General features: G+C 40.8%; 1 long non-coding RNA gene across 3 annotated transcripts in view; it reads left to right on the forward strand.

Annotated features, from left to right (window-relative positions):
• The window catches only part of LOC123581561, a 170301-nt gene that overhangs the window by 91832 nt on the left and 54416 nt on the right, over positions 1–24053 (forward strand). For all 3 annotated transcript variants that reach the window (XR_006703823.1, XR_006703822.1, XR_006703820.1), the window contains exon 3: positions 92–235. This is a non-coding gene — a long non-coding RNA (uncharacterized LOC123581561). The remainder of the gene's footprint in view (positions 1–91; positions 236–24053) is intronic.

A 24053-nucleotide genomic window follows, 5' to 3' on the forward strand; every position in this document is an offset into this window, starting at 1 on the left:
TTTCCAACAGCGATGTCTAGAGGATGAACATTCTCCACAAACCAAATGTTTATGAGGCTTATTTTTTTAACTTTTATTGTTATTATTTTAGCACTGTGGTGACCTGCAGGGAAGCAATGCGCATGGACTTCCCAACAATGTCAAGTAGCAGGTGACTACACAAGATGGGGGAACTTCACCACAGCCAGCTCTCCAGACCCTCCACAGCCCGCTTTGTGTGAGGGCCACCAACTGGGTAAGTCTCTGTGGGATGGGGATTGCATTCTCTTTTGGATATCTATGATCAAATGAACAAAACAGCCAAGCAAAGACTATTTTACTGTCGCTTTGTCTCAGTTTATGTTTGTGTATTTTTTCTCTGATGGCCTCTGAGGCATAACATCTTGGTTTCTTCTCTAGGTAGGAACAATTACGAATAATTCCATTTTATAGATGAGAAAATAGAAATACAAAGAAGAGGTTAAATATCATACTCAAAGTGACATAATTAGCAAATGTTAAGGCCAGGATATGGAACAACTCTTCACTGAAGAGATTAAAGATAAATGTTATTTTTTTAATGTTTATTTATTTATTTTGAGAGAGAGAGAGACAGAGAGAGAGAGAGTCAGTCGGGGAGGGGCAGAAAAAAAAGAGAGAGAGGATACCAAGCAGGCTCTCCACCTTCACTGTAGAGACCAATATGGGGCTCAATCCCGCAAACCGTGAGATCATGACCTGAGCCAAAATCAAGAGTCGGACACTTAACCACCTGAGCCACCCAGGCGTCCCAAAGACAAATGTTATTTAATCTGACCAAAGCAGAATACAAACTATTATTTGAAGAAAATCTGACCAAATCTTTTCAACACTCCCCTCTGAGGACCGGCTATGTGCAACTATCAAGGTCCTATCCTATCAAATATGTGCTGTGTGGTATATAAGCATTTGAGTATATCTTCATGGTGTAAAACAAAACAAACCAACAGCATAACTGCTATACTTCATTGAGTGTCCTTTGAAAATTCATATTTTTCCCAGAACTTCAGAGTGTGATCTTATTTAGAAATAGAGTCATTGCAGATGTAATTAGTGAAGATGAAATCATACTGGAGTAGAGTGGGTCCTTAATCCAGTGTGATATATATCCCTAAAAGAAGAGGAAAAGAGAGATACATCAGAGAATACCACATCCAAATAGGCAGAGATTGTTGATTAAAGAAAAACAAATTTAGGGGCACCTGGGTGGCTCAGTTGGTTAAGTGTCTGACTCTTGATTTGATCTCACTGTTCATGAGTTCAAGCCCCAGCTTTAGTTCACATATTGTTTTCTTTTTTTTTTAATGCCTATATTTTTATTTAGAGAGAGAGTGAGCACAAGGGAGGAGTAGAGAGAGAGGGAGACAGAGAATCCCAAGCAGGTTCCACACTGCCAGCACAAAGCCCGATGTGAAGCTTGAACTCACAAACTGTGAGCTCATGACCTGAGCCAAAATCAGGGGTTAGACACTTAACTGAGCCACCCAGTGGCTTCACACAGTCACTTCTTAAGTAAGGTCACTTGCTCAAAGTTTTTAAGGCCTTTTCTGATTAACTTTATACCAGCCCTGTACATGCACTTAATACATATTTGGTGAAAAAAAAAGACTGGCTGAATTAATGAATTAATGAGTGAGGGAAGCCCTCCATAAAGTACACATAATATAAATTATGGTATTGAATTTATAAACAAGAAATGATATTTCTGCTCTGGAGGAAAGAAAATTCAAACAAACTTCCTAAGTAGTGGAAATAAAGGTGATTGGAAAAATAGAGATTTTGAAAACTATGTGTTTTAGAATAAACAGACCTTGCAAAAATCCATAACACCACTGAGCTTAAGTTTCTCCTTCCATGAAAAGATAAAATCATTGTTACCCTGCCAAACTCATAGAGCTACCAGGAAGATCAAAGGTACTTGTGGATGTGGATGAGACTTATAAAGTGAATACACCGTGGAAAGTAATTATTATTTGAGAGTGTTGAAATGGAGGAAAATGCTTGAGTGTGAATAGGGGCAGTACAGCGATTAAACAGGCCAAGAAATATGTTAAAATTTGCATTAAATAAATATCACACACATGAACACACACACATGCCTGTGAAATCCGTTAGGTAGCTTCTGATGGGATTCTCACTGGTGATGGGAGAGTTGTTGTGCTTGAGATGTGCCTGACACCGCTACCAAAGTAAGTCACTCTGTGTGGACACAGGAAGAGCAGGAGGGTTCCAGAATATCCCAACAGAATTGTGGGTATGTGATACTGTCGGATCTCTCCTCCACTTTCCATCTCACTGGGATTTTCCTTCAAGGAGAAAGAAAACACTTCCCACTGTAGAAGCAGATCATGAGAAAAGGTGAAACATTTTTAACCGGGACTAGTAATGAAAATGGTAGGGTTGGGAGGGCATAGGATTTGGGAAAGGAGTGGCGTGTGCAAAAAGGTGGGTATGTCCTGGGCGTGGAAAAACAGGGAACCCTTGAATGACGGTGGACATCTTTTTTCTTATAACTCAGGCTTACCATACTTTATGGTTTAATAGTTTCCGTAAGCTACGTTATCTTGGCCACCATTCTAGGGTGCAGAAAATACTGCCATTCAGGATGTATTCTGTCAAAGGGAATATCTTCAGTTTTGATGGAAAACAAAAGTAAACACAATAATCATAACAATAAAATACGGTGTTACCGTTTACGAAATGCTACTAAGTTCTGGAACACTCTGCAATACCTGACTTACTCAATGCCACTCCTCACGGCAGGGTAGGGTAAGTATCCAAATCACTGTCTGAAGACAAAGAAATTAAGATTCACAAAGGCTATAGAAAGCGTGCCCAACGTCACAGAGTTAGTAAGTGATAGGATCAAGTGTTCTTACTTTATACCACACTGCCTCAAACACATTTTGAGAAGGTTGGTCAGCCATTTATTTTATGGCTACAGACCAGTCTCATGTGCTAAACTTTTGCATGGCCATACAGAGAGAATAAATGTTTACAGAGTTACTATGTTCTACGCACATTGCATACCTGTCTCATTTGATCACAGACATAGGTTTTCTGAGGACAGCATGCCTGCTAGCAACATGCTCTATCCTCCATCCCAGAACACACACTGCTGGGTAGGAAACGTTTTATTTTTAGCTTTCGTCAACAGCTGACTTAGATCATGTGAACATTCTACTCTACTCATGCTGGCTGCAGAGTGGAATCACTAAATTTTATCTTCATTGACTAAACCACGCTGGCGTATCTTCTACTATCTCGCTCTGGGCAGTCCTATGATATTTTGCATCCATTGTGTTTCTTCTCTGCACATGAACCATTCCATCCAAGTAACTGGCTGTTTAACATAACCTTTCGGTGTCCTCACTTGTTACCACATGTATGTGTGCTTGAGCCAACTGGTTGCATAATTACGTGATAAGTACCTCTTGCTGCTTTGCACGTGCTGCTCCATAGTGACCAGCGTATTCCTGTCTTTCCTTGGCAAAGAGCACTTTGGTTTGGCGTTACTGGGGTTGCTTTCTGAATCTCATGTAACGGAATATATGAAAAACGCAAATAATGATTTTTCATATTAAATATCATTTATTGTCACATTGGCTTCCATACAACACCCAGTGCTCATCCCGACAGGTGCCCTCCTCCACGCCCATCGCCCACTTGCCCCTCTCCCCCACGCCCCATCAACCCTCAGTTTGTTCTCGGTATTTAAGAGTCTCTTATGGTTTGCCTCCCTCCCTCTCTGTAACTTTTTTTTTCCCCCTTCGCTTCCCCCATGGTCTTCTGCTAAGTTTCTCAGGATCCACATATGAAAACATATGGTATCTGTCCTTCTCTGCCTGGCTTATTTCACTTAGCATAATACCCCCCAGTTCCATCCACGTTGTTGCAAATGGCCAGATTTCATTCTTTCTCATTGCCAAGTAGTATTCCATTGTGTATATAAACCACAACTTCTTTATCCATTCATCAGTTGATGGACATTTAGGCTCTTTCCATAATTTGGCTGTTGTTGAAAGTGCTGCTGTAAACATTGGTGATACCACCTCATGCCGGTCAGAGTGGCCAAAATGAACAAATCAGGAGACTGTAGATGCTGGAGAGGAAGTGGAGAAATGGGAACCTTCTTGCACTGTTGGTGGGAATGCAAACTGGTGCAGCCGCTCTGGAAAACAGTGTCGAGGTTCCCCCCAAAATTAAAAATAGACTTACCCTATGACCCAGCAATAGCACTGCTAGGAATTTACCCAAGGGATACAGGAGTCCTGATGCATAGGGACAAATAATGATTTTTTACAAACATGGCTGAAAAAAGAAATATGCCCTGCTGTGCACAACAGAAGACATAAGTACGTACGAACAGAATAAAAGGAGAAAACACACACATGTGGCTGTGTAGGCTATTTTGGGAAATGCTAGTAAATTTCTTACAGGGAGACAGACTTGAGGTAAATATAACAACCCACCCAAATATCCACACCCCCTGGCTTCTGATGTTTCTCGGGAACATCTACACAAGTGGACTTAAGAGGTCACATAAAATATTGCCGCTGACTTGTTCACGCCATCTTGGAAACAGCTGCTGGGCGGTCTTCTGTTTATCTGCTCTGCATGGACCGCCTTGACGAGGGCTGACCGGCAGGCAAAGTCAGCCAGAATTAGAGAGGTGGCACTTGAAGAATTGTACCCACTGCAAATGCAGGCTCAGTGGGCAAGTTCTTGTCCAGCAAAGGCCTCTTCAGGGTTCCAGAAGTGGCAACACAAAATGACCCACTCAGCTCGCAAGAGTTAGAACCAGATAGGTGGTTACCACAGAGATGATGGTTGCATGACTGCAGTGACCTACCAATGACTTGTTCCAGGTTAAAAAGAGGATGAGTATGGATCAGGGAAGGACATCTATATCCCAACAATGTCACCCCATGTAATAATAGGAAAGACCAAGGGGTAAGGACAACAGCCATGAGCATATTACAGAAAGTAATGTCAAACCTCCTGGTGGGTTGCCACAGTCACCTGATCTGATACGCATTTCAAGAAACCTGTTCTCCAAGGCCATGTCCTATCATAGAAAAATGATACAGCATGTGCAGTGTTACAGTTCTGAAAAAGGAGCTGGCACTATGGAGACATTAGGTGTTGGGCAAGAAGTTGGTGGCAGGACCCTAAAAAGAACGAGACATTTAGGTGAGGATCTGTGACAGAACAGAGTAGAAGAGACTCAGTTAGGTGGTTCAAATTGTCTGTGAGAAGCACTATACTGGGGCAGATACACTTGCTGTCCCTAAGGGATTCACCGGATGCAGATGCATACAACAATCGCCCACATCTATTGAGAAAGGAGAAATAGCTCACATACATTCGTGTCCTTATCCTCAGCAAAGTGTCCGTGACAGGACAGAGCATAAAACAGATCATGGCACTCAAGAGGTGGGGTCTGTCAGAGAAAGGCATTTGGATAATTAGAGCTGGAAGAGGGTAAAGTATATAGAGTGAGAATAGCAAGAAAGCAGAGGGGTGGGATCTAAGAGTATACAACTGACGGGCATCTGCATAGGGAAACTAGGGGACGTGTAGTTGGCAAGGCTGGTGTGCCAGGGCTGGTATTGGAAGGGTTTCAGAGGGAGGAAGGGGGTTTGGGAAAGAATGGAAGAGACCGACAGAGTGACTTCCAGGCTTGGGGAGGTCATGCCGACCCTGGGGATGGCGTGTGGGAGAGCAGGAGTATAGGATGGTAGGCGCCAAGGCAAGACATGTGCGGAGGAGCAGAGAAGTGTCATGGGTTTGAGGGCAAAGCTATGGATATATTTTCTTCATTGTTAAAAATGCACAGGGGCACCAGCGTGGCTCAGTCAGTTGAGCCTCGGACTCTTGACTTCAGCTCAGGTCATGATCTCGTGGTCCATAGATTCAAGCTCCCCATTGGGCTCTGTGCTGACAGCTCGGAGCCTGGAGCCTGCTTCGGAGTCTCTGTCTCCTTCTCTCTCTCTGCCCCTCCCCCACTCATGCATGCATGCTCTCTCTCTCTCTCAAAATAAATAATAGACATTTAAAAAAAAAAGAAGTACAATTACATTCTAACTGTGTCAGAATAAGCTGGAGAATATTCCCCATTGGAGAAGTGGCTATTTCTCATTATGTGTGACAGTACTGAGAAGATCTTAATTACACTAATAGCTTTAAATTATAACTTTGTGTACAGCACAAGCAGTCCCTTGCCCTGCTCTGAATGAATTATTTTTCTGCAACGTTCACTGTCAGGAATCTAAATTTGTAATTCAGAAGCTGTAGCAGGTAGTGGGGTAGAATTTGTGAAACAGTATGGCAGATACCAAGAAAAAAAAAAAGAATTCTATTGTGTCATCCACGGACAAGTTTCTGTTCCTGATTTCTTGCTGAGGCCTTCTAACACCTGGAGACATCTACTCTAAAAATGACAGTTGACACTTGCTATTATTTAATTAAATGTATCTATTCTATTACTGTAAGAGACAATAGAGAGAGAGTTGTGTCTGAGCGTACATGCATGCATCTGGCATTTTTCAAACATTAACCAATGATTGAAGCGCGCGCACACACACACACACACACACACACACACACACACACACATCAACGGATTATTGCTTCTACAGGTGTTGGGACAGGGTAATTGAATTCGGGTCTTTATGGACTGCTAAGTGCTGACTGTGGCTACTAATTTGAATTTGCCTGTCTTGGTCCTTGGAGTCACACGGGGCAAGCCCATCCCCCACATTCTCCACTGGAATTCATCTTGACATCCGACTCATCAAGCGATGCTGAAAACCATTTTTTCCTGGGTCCTTACTCCACCCAATGCACATGCGATTGCCATGAGGGTAAAGAAAAGGGTGGCTGTAAAAAGGCAATATGACTTTTAAACCCGTTAAACACATGTAGAGGATAATGCAGAAATGGAAAAGAACATGTGGAATTCAGGATCATGGGCTTTCCTATATGCTCTTGGGGAGATTGGAGATGTGGGTGGGACAGTGACCACCTCAGATCCTATAAAATCTCCAAGTATGTGCCAGAACAAAGTAACTTACTCTTATACAATCATCATTCCTCAAACTAGACAACATTTTAAAAAGCCCTCTCTGACTATGCCAGACTTCCTTGGCGTCTTTAAAACTGTTTTCTTTATGTTTATTTATTTTTGTGAGAGAGAGAGAGAGAGAGAGAAACAGAGCGTGAGGTCGGGAGGAGCAAAAAGAGAGGGAGACACAGAATCTGAAGCAGGCTCCAGGCTCTGAGCTGTCAGCACAGAGCCCGACGTGGGGCTCGAACTCACTCACGAACCACAAGATCATGACCTAAGCCCAAGTCAGATGCTTAACCTACTGAGCCACCCAGGCGCCCCTCCTTGGGCTCTTTAACTTGCTCTCATTATCCCCCCCCCAAATTCTCACAGCATTTTGTCTGATTGCTACACAGCCTAACATTTCATTAAGGACTTAAGCTATCAGTATAGCTTTATTTTTTCCTAACTCTTCTGTAGACTCCTCAGTAGCATAAAGATTATGTATTATGCGCAGTACCCTAACTCAGAACAGGTCATACTGTGGTACCATTTGACCAACCGATAGTTTCTGACCTATTAGGCCATCTATCATCTCAAGTTTCTTCCTCAATCTGATGTTGATTGAAATCTATAGAATAAGGATGCAAAGTTCCTCCTCTCTGAATTTCTCTGTTGGTAATTATACATCTGATGGGGTTTTTTTTGTTTGTTTTGTTTTTGCTTTTAGCTCTGAGCATTTCTTATAATTTATTTCCTAGTTTATTATTGATAAACTGTTCCTTCCTTCTCTTTGACTCTGGGTGAAAAATTTTAAGCTCAGATTGAAATCATAACAAATTCTGAGAAAAGAGGATTTTTTGTGTGTGCTCAGAGGAGCTATTATTATTTTAATTCATAATTATAATTACAGCACCACTCATTGGCATAATTCTCCAATACCCCCAAACTACATTTTCTATAAGAACGTTTTGTTGTTAATGTACCATAGATTCCTGAGAAGAACTAAGCTATTAATTTGGCATATTTGGGTTTCTTGCCAGCTGGAAGAATTAGTTTCTGATACATTTAGAGTATATTTAATAGCTCATTGATGCTTAGCTGAATTTTAAACTGGAATTGTTTTAAAATTCTGAGTCACGGAGAAGACTGGGGAAAAAATGGAAAGTCTGAATTCCCATACATTATTTATTTCTGGCTTCCTTTAAATATTATTATTTGAAATCCATGGATGGATTCAGAATGAGAAAACTAAGATTAAGGTATAAGGGGATGTGAGCTCTATCCTGGATACCATAGATATAGAATAGAATGTAGGATATAAAATAGATCTCATGGATACACTCTAAAACTTTGACAAGTCAATCCACTGGTGCTCAGTGTGAATCCGTGTGTGATAAGGAACAAGGAAAATTCATCCGTATGCTTTCCTTCTTTCTTCTAATTTTCCCTTCTCTTCCCATATATTTTTCCCTTTCTTCCTCCTGTAACAATTATGTTAATGATAACTCATAAAATACAACAAAACACAACTTCATTTCATTTCCCATCATTACTTTAACTTGAGTTACCTAGGAATAATTTCTCCCCATACCAAGTCGAAAATTTGAGTAGATCCCATACAAGTTTTTCAGGTTCATTTTTATGTAATGACACAATCCTACAATTATTTTTCAGACAAGAAAAACACAGTTTTTAATATTTTCAACCAGTATTTGGATAAAATGAATGCTCCACTCAAATATTCATTCCAGAATAAGATGCCACCCCATCTCTTGTGGCCCGTGGTTCCCTGCAGCCTGCCTTTGCAGAGAGAGACCTGTTCACTCCTCTCCACCCCCCTCCCCCACTTGTCCCTTAGGGTCATTACAGAGAAGAGTTTTTTAGCAAAAAAAAATTCTGGATCACCCTCTTGCTTCTTAGTTGGTCTACCTCGGCTTCATTTCTGTCTTTGGTTACTTTGTTGGCCTCTACTGAGATGAGAAGGGTGATTCAGCAGACATGTCAACTGATTCAGTTACACTTTCTGCCTTTGGCTTTGTTGCTGCCTGACTTGATTCTGTCGCATTTGATGTCACCCTGTCCCACAGAGTCCCATCATTCTGAAGTTAAAACGCTGGTCATATTTACTTTCTCAGAACTATAAAGGGGATGACAAACCCCATTTCAAAGATGGGCTGTGGTAATCATGCCTCCTTGCTTGCCACATAGCTCAACTGAGAAATCCACCTCAGCTTACCAAGCTCCAAGGGGTGGTGTCTCATCCACTACCCAGAGTGATAGGGTCCAGTCTCATGTAATCTTGATTTTTGGCAAGCTGTAGCCAAGGCAGTGAGCCTTCCTACCAAGAATCCCATGTACACCCTTCACACAGAGGGGTATTTGGAGGGGTGTCCTTCCCTCCATACACCAGAGATTACCTGGCCCAGTAATAGTAAGGAAGGGTGGTCCTGAATAAGCTTTAACCGTGGAAGACTCTGTCTCTCTGGAAGCTTCCCTTGTTTTGAATTAGACAGTTCATAATGCCCTAAAGTAATTAATGAGTACCAATTAACTATATTAAACCAATTGATGCAGACCTTTTCAATGGAAGGGAAATTTCTGGGGATTGCATTGACTGACAGTTAGAAGGGTTCCCAGACACCAAACCTCCTCTCTTCCCCAGGTCCTGGTCTCCATGACACCATTGTTCCCTATTCTACTGACTCTTTTATCCCAGCTCTTCATCGTAACATGCAGAATTTGGGCCTCTTTCTGACTTCCTACCAGAAGGAGGCCACATTTTTCTGTCTTCTCACGTGGATCTGAGTAGCAGAAAGTATTTTTTCTTTGAAGATTAAAAGTATTTTCTCTCAGAAGAAAATCTATTCTCATTTACATGTACTTTAGTTTAATAATGGCGGTTAATCAACTTTAAACCCCAGTGCTTGAAATTAAAAAGAAAATAGGAAGAAGAAGTACATTCATTTCAGTAAAATGTAGAAAACGAAGATAAAATCATGTTTTTCCAAGGACTTAAATCATCTTTATCAGGCTCACGACAGGAGGATTTAATTTGAAAAGATAACATGCATCGACTGAGTAGTGGATCTTTGGGTATTTGACAAAGGAATGAGGTCACCAGCGAAGCTTATCTTTCACAGAGGTTAATTCTCAAGTGGAGAGATTCGTAGACTGAAGCTCAGTGTTTGTGTCATTATAACTAGTTATATTTCCTTTTCAAAAGATACTGTTCAGTGTAAGTAAAAATATGAGTTAAAGTCATAAAATAGAGGCATAACTTCTTGGCAAAGTCACTGAAATTTTGGTGAATATTAGTATGTTTACAACCTACTGTAAAAGAGCTTTTTTTTTTTTTATTCCATCATTTCCCCTAAGTGAATTTAACTGTTCAGATTAGTGGGAAAATAAGCACAATTTTTATTTTCTTCTTGGCATATTTTGATCATTTTTAAAATTGTGCTGGGAAGAAACACGCCTTGCTTTGTTTGAAAGAAAGATGTAAGCTGGTCTTTAAGTGGTTACAACTGTGAATGTGTGTGTATGTGTGTGAGTGTGCACGTGCACGTGCAAGTACACGCAGAGAAGGTTCGATAATTCCTTTCCTACCAACAAAGAGCCCAAAAATATAGGATTCATTTCCCCCTGGGAAGTAATAAGAGGATTGAGAATAGTGGTAATAATCTTCATAAGTAAGAACATTTCGTGGTTCAAATTATGTCCCTTATCTAGCCTTCATTTCACTCAGTTAAAATAGATTATTGGGGCACTTGGGTGGCTCAGTCGGTTGAGCATCCAACTTCAGCTCAGGTCATGATCTCGCAGTCTGTGAGTTCGAATCCTGTGTCGGGCTCTGTGCTGATGGCTCAGAGCCTGGAGCCTGCTTCGGATTCTGTGTCTCCCTTTCTCTCTCTCTGCCCCACCCCCACCCTTTCTCTCAAAAGCAAATAAAACATTAAAAAAATTTTTTACATGTTAATATTGGGTAAAGCAGACCAGGTTTCCACCAGGCTTTGACTATGCTTCTGTGACACATTAACGATCTGCCATGATCTATCTCTAAGTTTACCACAGAAATTTCTGTTTGTTGTTTGTTGTGTTTGCCTGATTCCTATTTGTATTGGCGTGGGGTACTAGGTGGGAGGCATAAAATTATTAGCACATAAGCACAAGTCTGCCCTATACTCTTGAAACCTATAGCCAGTTGTCTTGTATTAATTTACATGTAGTAAAAGGTCACACAACAAATAAGAAATGGTCATTAACAGAAGAACTGTGAAGTCAGTTCTATGGTTTGTGAAATTAGTGAAAATTTATGCTTGTGGCTTAGATCATGTATTTGTATATTGTGAAAACAATATAAATTCAATGTTTCTAAGAAATTTTAATTTAAGGAAATACATTGCTTAATTTGGTTCTGTGTTTTGGTCCTCATTAGATGCACCATGGAGCTAATTACATTAATTGTTCATGATGCCAAGGAGAAAATCTTGACATGTCTACCTCACGTTTGAGTCTTTGGACTAGATGATTTCAAATGCCCCGTGTAGATGCCCTGTGTGCACATTCCAGAGTTGTGAGTTCATGTCTTCCCCTACCCACATTTCACAGCAGGCTGATAACATCATCGCATTTAGAAAATGGGTATCCAGGAGGCAAAACAACAAGCAATATCTATTTAATATTAAACCTTGGAGAGAGGAAAAGCATTATATTGGATGAGCTGTGAACATCCAGTAAATATTTATTGGAATGAAAGTATCACAAAAAGTTACACACGTAGATGCTGGATGCGTACTACAGTGAGGCTGTGATAGGCTTCACTGCAGGGCGCTGGGGGAAGCAAGGGGAAGTGTAATGCCCAGGGGTTCAGAGGATCTTGGCTTTGCCTTGGCTTGATGAGAGTCCCTGGAACAAGTTTCCGCGCATCTCCAAGCCACTACGTTCTGGTCTTCGCAGGAGGGTTGATGATACCAGCTCTGTAAGTTTGCTGTGAAGATTAGATGAGACAGCATATGGAAAGACCTGCTCAAAGTCAATGCTCAAACTATGTTGGTCCTTTGTTGTTATTGTCAGCTAGCGTCCAGACCTGTTTATGCACACTTCAAAGTGCATTTCACGTCTTCTCCCATCCTTTCCTTACCAAACAAGCATATCACAGCTATCTACACAGGCAGAATATTTACAGAAGATTTGGAAAAGGCGATGTCATATGAGACCAATCTCCCCAGCACACCGCCCCCACCTTGCCACGTCCCGAGTTGTTGTTTATCCTTTTCCCCTACAAAGGGGGCTTGGAACTTTCTACTCTGGGTTCTGGGGAAGAAAAGCACCCCATGTAAGCATCAAAGCCAATTTCATTTTTGTTCAACCCTCACAAGCCTCTTTTTGCAAACAAGAATCCCGCAGGACATCTCATTACTCACTGGGATAATTGTTTCAAATATCAAAAGCTGCATAATAAAAATAAGAAAATCCTTATTTTTAGAAAGCGCATGCTGGCTGTGCTGCAGAGGCCAGGCTGAGCTGGGGAAAGTATGGACATGGGCTAGCAGGCTGCTGGAACATTCTACAGGAGACGTGATGAAGTTCTGAACCAAAGTGGAAGCTGCCAGAGAAATCGGAACAAATTCTTATCAAATGTCTGGAACTGAACTTTTATAAGGAAGAGGTCAACCTTCAGTCATAATCCTAAGAATTAACTAAAACTGTTTGCCTCTTTATGTGGCGTGTGCTAGAAAGAATCATTAAATCATGCTGCCAAAATAAGAAGAAAAGTTGCCGTGGGTTATGAACAGAATTCCACAGAGATTTCATAAGGGTGGCCTTTGTTTGTCAGTAATCTCCTAATATGACCCAGCCTGGCGAGGGCCAAAGGCTGCTGCTCTGGGAATCAAATGCTTTGCCTTTTCAACACAACACAAAAGTGTTGCCCTATGCATACCCAAGAAATGTTGTTCTGGCCTCCGGAAACAGCAGTCATGATTTAGTGAGCACCTACTATGTACCAAATGCTATGTACCTTTATGACAAATATACCAGCTGTAATTAGTTTCTGGATAAGGAAATTGAGACTCCAAATGCTGAGTGACATATTCGGATTACACAGTCAGTAAATGGCCAAACTGGAATGTGAGACCAGGCTGTGTCTAATTACAGACACTCCCTCCACCATACCAATTCTTTCTCTGTAAATAAGTATATACAATATGTAGGATGTAGGTACACTATATATATACACACACACACACTATATATAATATATACAATGTATATAAACGCAATATATATAATGTATCTATGCACAACATATAGAAATATGAATGTACATATACAATATCGAACACCTACTAAAATTACACAATAGAGGTAAATGTATTGATTTGCAGTGACGTTGCCAATAACTAGCTAAAAAAAATATATAGTCACACAAAACCCGGTACGCAGACATCCATAATAGCTTTATCATAACAGCTCAAGCCTAGAGATGACCCAGCTGTCCTTCAGTGAATGAGTAGATAAACAAAGGGCAGTACATCCATACAGTGGAATATTACTCAGCAGTGAAAAAGGAATGGGTGCTTGATACATGCAACAGCTTTTATGAGTCTCTAGGGAATTGTGCTGATTAATAAAAGCCACTTTGAAAAGGTCAAATACTATGTGATCCCATTTGTATAACATTCTTGGGATGACGAAATTATAGAAATGGAAAATTAAATTAGTGGTTGCCAGGAGTTAGGGACTGTTGGGCGCGGCAGAAGAGGGGTCAATGTGGTTATAAAAGGGCAACACAAGAAATCCTGGTGGTGATGGACACATGAATCTACATTATGTAGTGAAATGATGTAGAATTAAATACACGCACACATACATACACACACAGGACCAGAAGTAAAACTGGGGAAATCTGAGTGATATCTGTGGACTATATCAATGGCAATATCCTGGCTGTGATGTTATGCCATAATTTTGCAAGATGTTACCGTTATAGGAAACTGTGTAAAGGGTACACAGAACCTCCCAGTATTATTTCTTATAATTGCGTGTGACCATACAATTATTTCAAAATAAAAAGTTTGATTTAAAAAAGATAACAGACACTTATTGGATATTAAATGCTAATGATGCTTTGAAATAACAGTAGGAAGGATTTTAAAATATTCACACGACAAAAACGTTCCTTTTGAAATATGTAAAAAATTATTGTTTGTGGGGCACCTGGGTGGCTCAGTCGAGTGAGCAACGAACTCTTGATTTTGGCTCAGGTCAAGATTCCAGGGTTGTGGGATCGAGCCCCACATCAGGCTCCCCCCTGAGCCTGCTAAAGATTCTCTCTCTCTCTCTCTGTCTGTCCCTCTGTCTTTCTTCCCCACTCCCTCTCTCTAAAATAAAATTTAAAAAATTTTAAAAATGATTAGTTTGCATTATTTAAGTAATATAGAGTACTTCAGAAAAATTTTAGAATGACAAAAAGAAATCACCTACCATTAGCCTGCCCAATAACAACTTAGTATCTTGGTACACATTCCCTCAGACAATTTTCTTTTTTTTTTTTTTTTTTATTTTATTATATGAAATTTATTGTCCAATTGGTTTCCATACAACACCCAGTGCTCATCCCAAAAGGTGCCCTCCTCAATACCCATCACCCACCCTCTCCTCCCTCCCACCCCCCATCAACCCTCAGTTTGTTCTCAGTTTTTAACAGTCTCTTATGCTTTGGCTCTCTCCCACTGTAACCTCTTTTTTTTTTTTTTTTCTTTTTTCCTCCCCCTCCCCCATGGGTTCCTGTTAAGTTTCTCAGGATCCACATAAGAGTGAAACCATATGGTATCTGTCTTTCTCTGTATGGCTTATTTCACTTAGCATCACACTCTCCAGTTCCATCCACGTTGCTACAAAGGGCCATATTTCATTCTTTCTCATTGCCATGTAGTACTCCATTGTGTATATAAACCACAATTTCTTTATCCATTCATCAGTTGATGGACATTTAGGCTCTTTCCATAATTTGGCTATTGTTGAGAGTGCTGCTATGAACATTGGGGTACAAGTGCCCCTATGCATCAGTACTCCTGTATCCCTTGGATAAATTCCTAGCAGTGCTATTGCTGGGTCATAGGGTAGGTCTATTTTTAATTTTCTGAGGAACCTCCACACTGCTTTCCAGAGCGGCTGCACCAATTTGCATTCCCACCAACAGTGCAAGAGGGTTCCTGTTTCTCCACATCCTCGCCAGCATCTATAGTCTCCTGATTTGTTCATTTTGGCCACTCTGACTGGCGTGAGGTGATATCTGAGTGTGGTTTTGATTTGTGTTTCCCTGATGAGGAGCGACGTTGAACATCTTTTCATGTGCCTGTTGGCCATCCGGATGTCTTCTTTAGAGAAGTGTCTATTCATGTTTTCTGCCCATTTCTTCACTGGGTTATTTGTTTTTCGGGTGTGGAGTTTGGTGAGCTCTTTATAGATTCTGGATACTAGCCCTTTGTCTGATATGTCATTTGCGAATATCTTTTCCCATTCCGTTGGTTGCCTTTTAGTTTTGTTGGTTGTTTCCTTTGCTGTGCAGAAGCTTTTTATCTTCATAAGGTCCCAGTAATTCACTTTTGCTTTTAATTCCCTTGCCTTTGGGGATGTGTCGAGTAAGAGATTGCTGCGGCTGAGGTCAGAGAGGTCTTTTCCTGCTTTCTCCGCTAAGGTTTTGATGGTTTCCTGTCTCACATTCAGGTCCTTTAGCCATTTTGAGTTTATTTTTGTGAATGGTGTGAGAAAGTGGTCTAGTTTCAACCTTCTGCATGTTGCTGTCCAGTTCTCCCAGCACCATTTGTTAAAGAGGCTGTCTTTTTTCCATTGGATGTTCTTTCCTGCTTTGTCAAAGATGAGTTGGCCATACGTTTGTGGGTCTAGTTCTGGGGTTTCTATTCTATTCCATTGGTCTATGTGTCTGTTTTTTTGCCAGCCTCAGACAATTTTCTATACATTTGTTGCACCCGTTTTTGTTTTTCTTTATGAAGATGTTATTCAGTTTTCTAATCAAGTTTTTCAATTAATGATTATTGGCAACATCACTGCAACTCAATACATTTGTGTAATTTCAGGAGCAGTGTGACATTTCTCTGGGATAAGTGCCCACGGATTCAATTGTGAGGTCATATGGTAATTACATGTTTAGTTTTACAAGAGGCTGCCAAACGCCTTTCCAGATCGACTATACCATTTTGCATTCCTACCAGCAGTGCACGAGGATTCGGTTTCCCCACATCCTTGCCAGCCTTTGCTGTTGTCACATGTTGCTCCGCCATTATGATAAGCATGTAGTGATAGATCGTTGTGGTTTTCAAAGCAGTTTTAAGAGAAACAAATTAGGATGCTCAATGCTCGTAGAGGATAGGAAAGACATCCTTTCGTGTAGCGCTTTGGGTCAAGTTCATTCCGTTTGACACAGTAAATCCACTTCTGGGAATCTCCCCTACAAGATTTCCCTTATTCTCATTTCAAATTCACCAAGTCACCTTCTGATTACTTAACATTCCAGAATAATTTGCCATTAGTTGGGGACAACTCAGGTCGTGGACATGTCAGCCTCCCGGTATTCTTGGACAGTTCTCTTTTTAGTGCAAATGGAGAAAATGAAGAAATTAGCATTCTGGTCCATAGGTCGGTGCCCTTGGGTTAGTCCATGTGAAGCTGTCATAGAGACAGGCCTGAACTGGGCATACTGACCAGTCAGGTTTCCATGAGCCCACAAGAATGAAAGCCAGACCCAGGGTCTTAGAAGGTTTTCCAGAATAATAATGGTCAGCGGAGAGCCTCATCAATGAGTTCCACCCTAGGGGATACTCAGCAGTTATCCTGGCATTCAGTTGGCAACTTCTGCAAGACGCATGCATGTTTCCAGGTGAATCCTTCATGTGGAGAAACTTGATATCTATAGATGTGATCATAGTATTTACTTCCAAAAACAAACGAAAAACCAAAAACCTTAAGTGACATAGGAGTTTGGATTTTTGTTTTACTGGAAACTTCTTCCTGATATCATCTCATATTGAGTTCCGGAAAATGTTTATGATCTTGTTAGGTATAAAATTAATGAGCTGAGCACAGAGATTATCAGCAGGCTCAAAGTCATTTCCCCCTGAGAAAGAAGCCAGAAGCCTCTCTCATTTATTTTAAGTGGGATTATAAGAAATATTGAGTAAACCTTCAGAATTCTCTCCCCCTCCTCCCCCCCCTCTCTCTCTCATGCACACACACACACTCACGCACAAATGGAGACAGATGAAATACTAGAGTATTTCTAGTGGAATTAAAAACTAACCTACAAACCCATGAACACTTTGTAACCTTGAGCATCAAATATATTCAACTCAGACTTGCCAAAATTAGATTTAAGATTATAACTGTGTATTCATGAATGAAGAAAAAGTCGTCACTAGGGGCAAACATTGTCTCATTAATTCTTCTTTTTTCTCTGTGTTATTGGTAAAATCAGGTGTTGATGCTTGGAAATTACTCAATAATTATTTCCAAAATATTTACAGTAGGGTCCATGAGATGATACGTTCTTTATGATGAGTGCCTAAGCATCTTATTGCATTTATACTTCATTTATTAAAAATATAATGCTGAATTCTAACATTTTTGGGTGTGCCAAATACTTTTTCTACTTAAAAATATCTTTACATGTATTAGTCCTTTTAATCCATATAATCCTATTTTTAGCTGCTAAAATCAGTCTGTCTGGGGAGGAATAATAACTTTTCACATAACTTATCTAAAGTCTCACGAATGGAAGGGGTGGAAACAGTCAGAACCCACATCCAGCCGGTCTCCACTAATAAGCCCTGGGTTCCACTGCCTCCTTGTGCATAGTACCTTCTGGATACTTGACACTTGCTAAATAATCATGTGCTCAGGGATTACTGGTGAAGATGAGCAACTGGTATTTCTTCAACTTCTTTTTTTTTTTTTTTTAATGTTTTAATGTTTATTTATTTTTGAGAGAGAGAGAGACAGAGAGACAGAACCCGAGTGGGGGAGGGACAGAGAGGGAGGGAGACACAGAATCGGAAGCAGGCTCCAGCCTTCGAGTTGTCATCACAGAATCCAACACAGGGCTCGAACCCATGAACGGTGAGATCATGACCTCAGCCAGAGTCAAACACCCAACTGACTGAGCCACCCAGACGCCCCTGTTTCTCCAACTTCTAAAATCTCTTTTGTCTGTCGGGGAAGTGGGCATCATAGCAAATGAGGACTAGTAAGCAAAACTAGAGGGAGTGAAGGGTAAAGAAGAAAAGTCTGTCCTGAAACACAGACCCAGGGCTGCCCCCTCTGGGTGTGTGTTATAGCTGCAGAAGTTGTCCAGTTGAGGGGATGGGTGAAGGACAGAATCCAGCATTGCTCAGCCTGTGTGGACAAGAGGAAGGGAACCTCGTGCAGGGCTTCTGTGCCCAGGAGGCACTTTTCTGAATTGGCAAGCTGTGAAGTTCATACAATTCGCCCAAAGCTCCAGACACCCAGATGCTGGCAGGAAGCTCTGTGGCACTCTCAAGCATGCTCCAGACCCCCTGAGTGATCTTGAACAAGCCTATTTGTTTTAAAAATCTCTTCCCACTTCTGCCCATTTGTGGACCTAAGCACATGATTCTAGAAACTGCGCTTGAACTCATAGAATTAGCTCTCGCCTTCCTTCAGCTTTGTTGAAGTATAAATGATAAATAAAAATTGTATATTTTAGAGTCTGCAACTTGATGTTTTGATATGTGGATACATTGTGAAATGACCACCACCATCCAGCTAATTGCATGTATATCACCTCACATAGTTACCGTTTTCTGGATGCAAAGCTTGAAGGCAAAGCTTGAACTCTGTCTCCTGGAGACATTTAGGAAAGGATTACAAAGAAATTCACACACCAGAGGATTTTCAGCTCTCATTGTGAAACCATTTGTAGTCCCTGAGGGCAAAAAGAAGGAAGGAAGGAAGGAAGGAAGGGAGGAAGGAAGGAAGGAAGGAAGAAAGAAAGAAAGGAAAGGAGGAAGGAAGGGAAAGGAAAGGAAAGGAAAGGAAAGGAAGGAAGGAAGGAAGGAAGGAAGGAAAGAAGGAAGGAAGGAAGGAAGGAAGGAAGGGAGAGTGGACGCAGTGGAGACCATATCCACACTCTACTGGGGTCTGACCTATCAAGGGGAAAAGCCTAACACTTCAGAACATTAGTTTTACTTGTAAACCCAATTCTCCCCTGATGAAAATTCTCCAAGGCCTGAAAAAATGGAAAAGAACATAAATCTTGTCTTAAGATGTTTGATTTGTGGTTTGAGGGCTTAGCAACAAATCTACCATAAAAGGATTGTGTGTTATCATTGTTTAAACTCCTTTGTATTAAATATGTCATCTTTAATGGCAAGACAAGCAAATTTGAAATTGATTTTGAATTGAAGAAAATTGGAAGGAAATTTACTGGAATCATTATATTGTCAAGAATTCTTCACATTCTCAATAATTCAGAGACTAATTATTCTAATATTTCTCAGACTTTGCACTTTGCATCATCTTGTGGACTATCTCTTTTGACCGACTCACTAGTGTCTTCTCTGAAGGATGGGCAGGGGAATGAAAAGGACATGGTACTCTAGCTTGGTGGGCAGTGAGGATGAGGCTACTGATCTCCATGAGACTCAGGAACACTCCAGGATTTCAGTTCCCTGCGATCAGCCCGGAATCCAGGCCTCTGTGAATGGAATGTATACTATAACATTTAAATGGGAACACCATTCATTATAAATGCATAAACATATGTTTTCACTAAACCATGTTCCATTTTCTCTTAATAAACACATATAATATGCACCATCATTAAAAATATCTGTGTTATGTTAACAAATGCAGTCTCTACTTCTGCTGTTTCCCTTCATATCTCCTTTTATCTTAGGCTGCTAAGTCGTGTACTGAGTTAAATAGTACCTGCCAAAAATTCATGCCCATCTGGAAACTGAATGTGACCTTATTTGGAAATTGAATCATGGGTGATTTGATCAACTTTGGGTGATGTCCTGCAGGAGTAGGGTGGCCCTTGAATTCAGTGACTGGTGTATTTTAGATAGATAGAGGGAGAGAGAGAGAGAGAGAGAGAGAGAGAGAGAGAGAGAGAGAGAGAAACATGAGAGAATTGAGGGAAGACCACATGATGGGGGGGAGGCAAAGGTTGTAACTACGCTGCCCCAAGCCAAGGAACTCCAAAGATTGCCAGCAGCCACCAAAAGCTAGAAGAGGCAAAGAAGAATCCTTTCCTAGGTCCTTTAGAGAGATCATGGCCCTACTGACACCTTAAGTTTGAATTTCTGGCCTCCATGACTGTGATCAAATTAATTTCTCAAGTTAATTTCTCACCCAGCTTGTGAGATTTTGTTCTGGAATCCTAGGAAACTAGTGAGGATAGTATCTAGAGGTCTTTGCCCTTGGCACAAGAGTCTTGAGGAACGTGAAGGCACCATCCTTGAACCTGGATAAGGTGAGACGCAAGGAAATAGATGGGCACAGAGAGGAGGACTCTGCTTTCGAATTGGAAGGTTGCAGCCTAATGTGGCAGTCCATATTCCCACTCTTCTTAGCACATCTTTCTGTGTCCTAACTGTGTCCTGTTAACTTGACTGTCTACCAGACTGTAAACTCTAAAAGAAAGCGTCAAGGTTGGACTTGCAACTGCTTTCTCCCAAGTTCCCCATATAGTCTCTAGCACACAGTAGTTGATCAATAAATATCTGGAGGAAGAAGGAAAGAAGAAAAGGAGGGAGGGAGGGAAACAAAGCCAAACTCTGTAAAGGAAGTTGACTTGTTCTGTCTATCGAACTTGCTTCCAAAAACACTGACAATGTCAGGAAAACCTAAAAACCTACTTCTCCGTTCTCAGACTTATGAATGAATAATTCAGCTTTCCATGCTAAAATATAATTTACCATTTGTGGTTAATGAGGTCATTAAATTTTAACAGAATTTATACCGTTCAGCGTCAGGAAAATGAGATGGTAGTAGGCTTTTTAGTGTTAATAGGGATTCTAGAAATAATCTTTTCTTCCCTACTGTTGTATAAATGCCACAGATGAAATGGCAGAACCCATGTGTCCCACTAACTCTTTCCCACTGTATCCCACTGTCTTGATGTGGATCTTCATTTACAAGAGTATAACCTCTAACCCTTATGTCACTTCACGTCGCAAAATAGTAAACCCAAAGAAAGCAGGCTTCTTTTTATTTATTTATTTATTTATTTATTTATTTATTTATTTATTTCAATTAACATCCAAGTTAGTTAGCATATCGTACAACAATGATTGCAGGGGTAGAATCCTTAGTGCCCCTGACCCATTTAGCCCACCCCCCCCTCCTACACCCCCTCCGGTAACCCTCTGTTTGTTCTCCATATTTATGAGTCTCTTCTGTTTGGTCCCCCTCCCTGCTTTTATACTACTCTTGCTTCCCTTATGTTCATCTATTTTGTCTCTTAAAGTCCTCAGATGAGTGAAGGCATATGATTTTGGTCTTTCTCTGACTGACTAATTTCGTAAAGCAGACTTCTTAAGGTGAAGATTTTCTCTTTTTGGTCACTGACAGATCATCACGGTGAAAAACCACTTGGGTCAAACACTCATCTCGAAAGCCGCCTGTGCCCTAACACAAGACCACCTTCCGCATCACTCAGCGTCTCCATCAGAACACGGTAACTCTTCATTCTCCTTTGCTTTCTCATCTCTGACCCAAAACGTTGCCGAGAACCAAATGCCGGACTGACCGTGGACGCTCTGCAAACTGTGCCCACACTCCTGTCATCCCAGGTTTCTGAGGACCAGGAAACAGCCCCCTGGTATCCCACCAGCCTCGCCTCACACATCGCCTTTCTGATTGCAGCACAGGCTTCCTTGTGGGGGCTCATCTCTCTTTCTATTTCTTCATCCTCACCAATGCGATCCTCCCTGGTGGTGTTCAGCTAAATGTCATGTCAAGCTGATTCAGTCCTATTGTTTTTCTAATTTAGAACAAAAATAAATGTTAGCTCTCCCTGGCAGACAAACATCCTTCTGACATTAAAGAGACCCGTGTCTCAGGCAAAGAGCTGGCAGGATTTTCAAGTTTACAAAAGAAGTGTCTGCAGACCTATTTGATTTCAACGTGGGGATTGTCAAAGTTGACTCCTTGAAAGGAAAATGATAACGGAATTCATCCTACAAATAATAACAAATCCAGAGTGTATTCTGTGCATCAAAAATATCCCCAAACATTATTAGGCGTCAAATCTATTTTGACCAGCTTGCCTTTTGGTAGACTCCAATAGGTGGTCCATCAGTTTCTTCTGTTTACTGATAAACAGCCATAATTTAAATAACATTGGGATTCATTTTCCAGGCACTTTATTACCTTCTCTGAATTGATTAATGCTTCATAAAGTCTGCTTGAGGGGAAAAAAAAAGATCATGATTACTTTTTTTTTTAATTTTCAATTTCATAATTCTACTAATTTATATCACAGTGCCATCTATTGGAGTAAATGTGCTTTTTCAACAGTAATCGGACACAAAACCAATCACTCTGTTGGCCTCAAGAGAACCACCAAATTAGTTTATTAGTAGAACTGACAATTATTCAAAAGGAATATTAAATTTTAGCACAGCGTAAAGCTCCATAAAGAATATGGAGGCATACATAGGTAGCCGCAAAGAAATAATTACATGTATGCAGTCTAAATCATTCTATCATACTGAGACACTGCTTTATCAAAGGGAGAATTGCAATGTTTCTTGGTTTTGCATCCTCATAGTCTCTTGAAAAATGTGCAGTGTAGATAATCAGCAAATGAAATTTGTGATGAGGCAGGCTCCCCCGACACCCAGGAAATACTGAGATGTCTGTTCTGTGTTTTCTTTGCATCTTGTATTGATGCCTATTGGGTGTGTAGTTTTCATCCACTTGTGTGTCCGTCCTCATGGTTGTACAGGGGATTTAGGAGGGCAAAGACTACACCTTCTCAGATCTATAACCTAGCACCACATACGCAGCTTAGCAAGCACCAGTTTCCAGAGCGTGGGGAGAGAGGCTCATAGAAACACAGTTCTCAGACTTCTCTCCCTTATCAGAATATTATCCTGCCTGGCGCACATGAAGAGAAGTGCCCACAGGTAGGAGTGACGTGTTCAAGGGAGGCAAACATTACAGATCAGATTTGGACAATGTTTAATGTCACCCTGATCTAGAAATGCTAGTTCTCATTTCAGAGCTGCAGGATGAGTATTTAAAACTTTCAATCCATGGTTTTCATCTCTTCTGCAAATATGACTTTTTATTCTATATTGTACTTACCTTAAATATTTGCATATACAGTGTGCTATAGGGAGGATCTTTATTTGAAAACATAGGTCCAGAAGAGATCGTTTTTCAGATCTTCAAGTTTCATCGGTAAAATCGCTCACAATAGATTTGCCTGGAAATGTCTTTGGATTCACAAATGGTCTTTTCTCCTCTTTAGGAAAAGAAACCCATATGCCTTATCTATTTTAAGTTTTACTTCAGTGACTTTTCCTGGGATGTGAAAGGTCCTATAACCTCTGCATTTGGGGGTACAGTGGGGAACATAAAGTTTAGCAATAGAAAAGTATCTTCTAAATTCAGATATAGGATTAGAATAGTACAGAAATTCTTATAGTCTTCATTTATGTTCTTTCTGTCTTCCATCTCCTGAACTTTTTTCAAAGAAAACATTCTTTTAGAAGAAGAGTCTCCTAAGAACAAAACAGAAAGAGACCCTATAAGAAATGTTTCATATTAAGACAGTAATTTTTTCTAGGGTGCCTGGGTGGTTCAGTCGGTTGAGCGTGCTGACTTCGGCTCAGGTCATGATCTCACAGTTCGTGGGTTTGAGCCTCAAGTCGGGCTCTGTGCTCACAACTCAGAGCCTGGAGCCTGCTTCCGATTCTCTGTCTCCCTCTCTCTC

The sequence above is a fragment of the Leopardus geoffroyi genome, chromosome A3 (assembly GCF_018350155.1).
Source record: "Leopardus geoffroyi isolate Oge1 chromosome A3, O.geoffroyi_Oge1_pat1.0, whole genome shotgun sequence".
NCBI lineage: Eukaryota > Metazoa > Chordata > Mammalia > Carnivora > Felidae > Leopardus > Leopardus geoffroyi.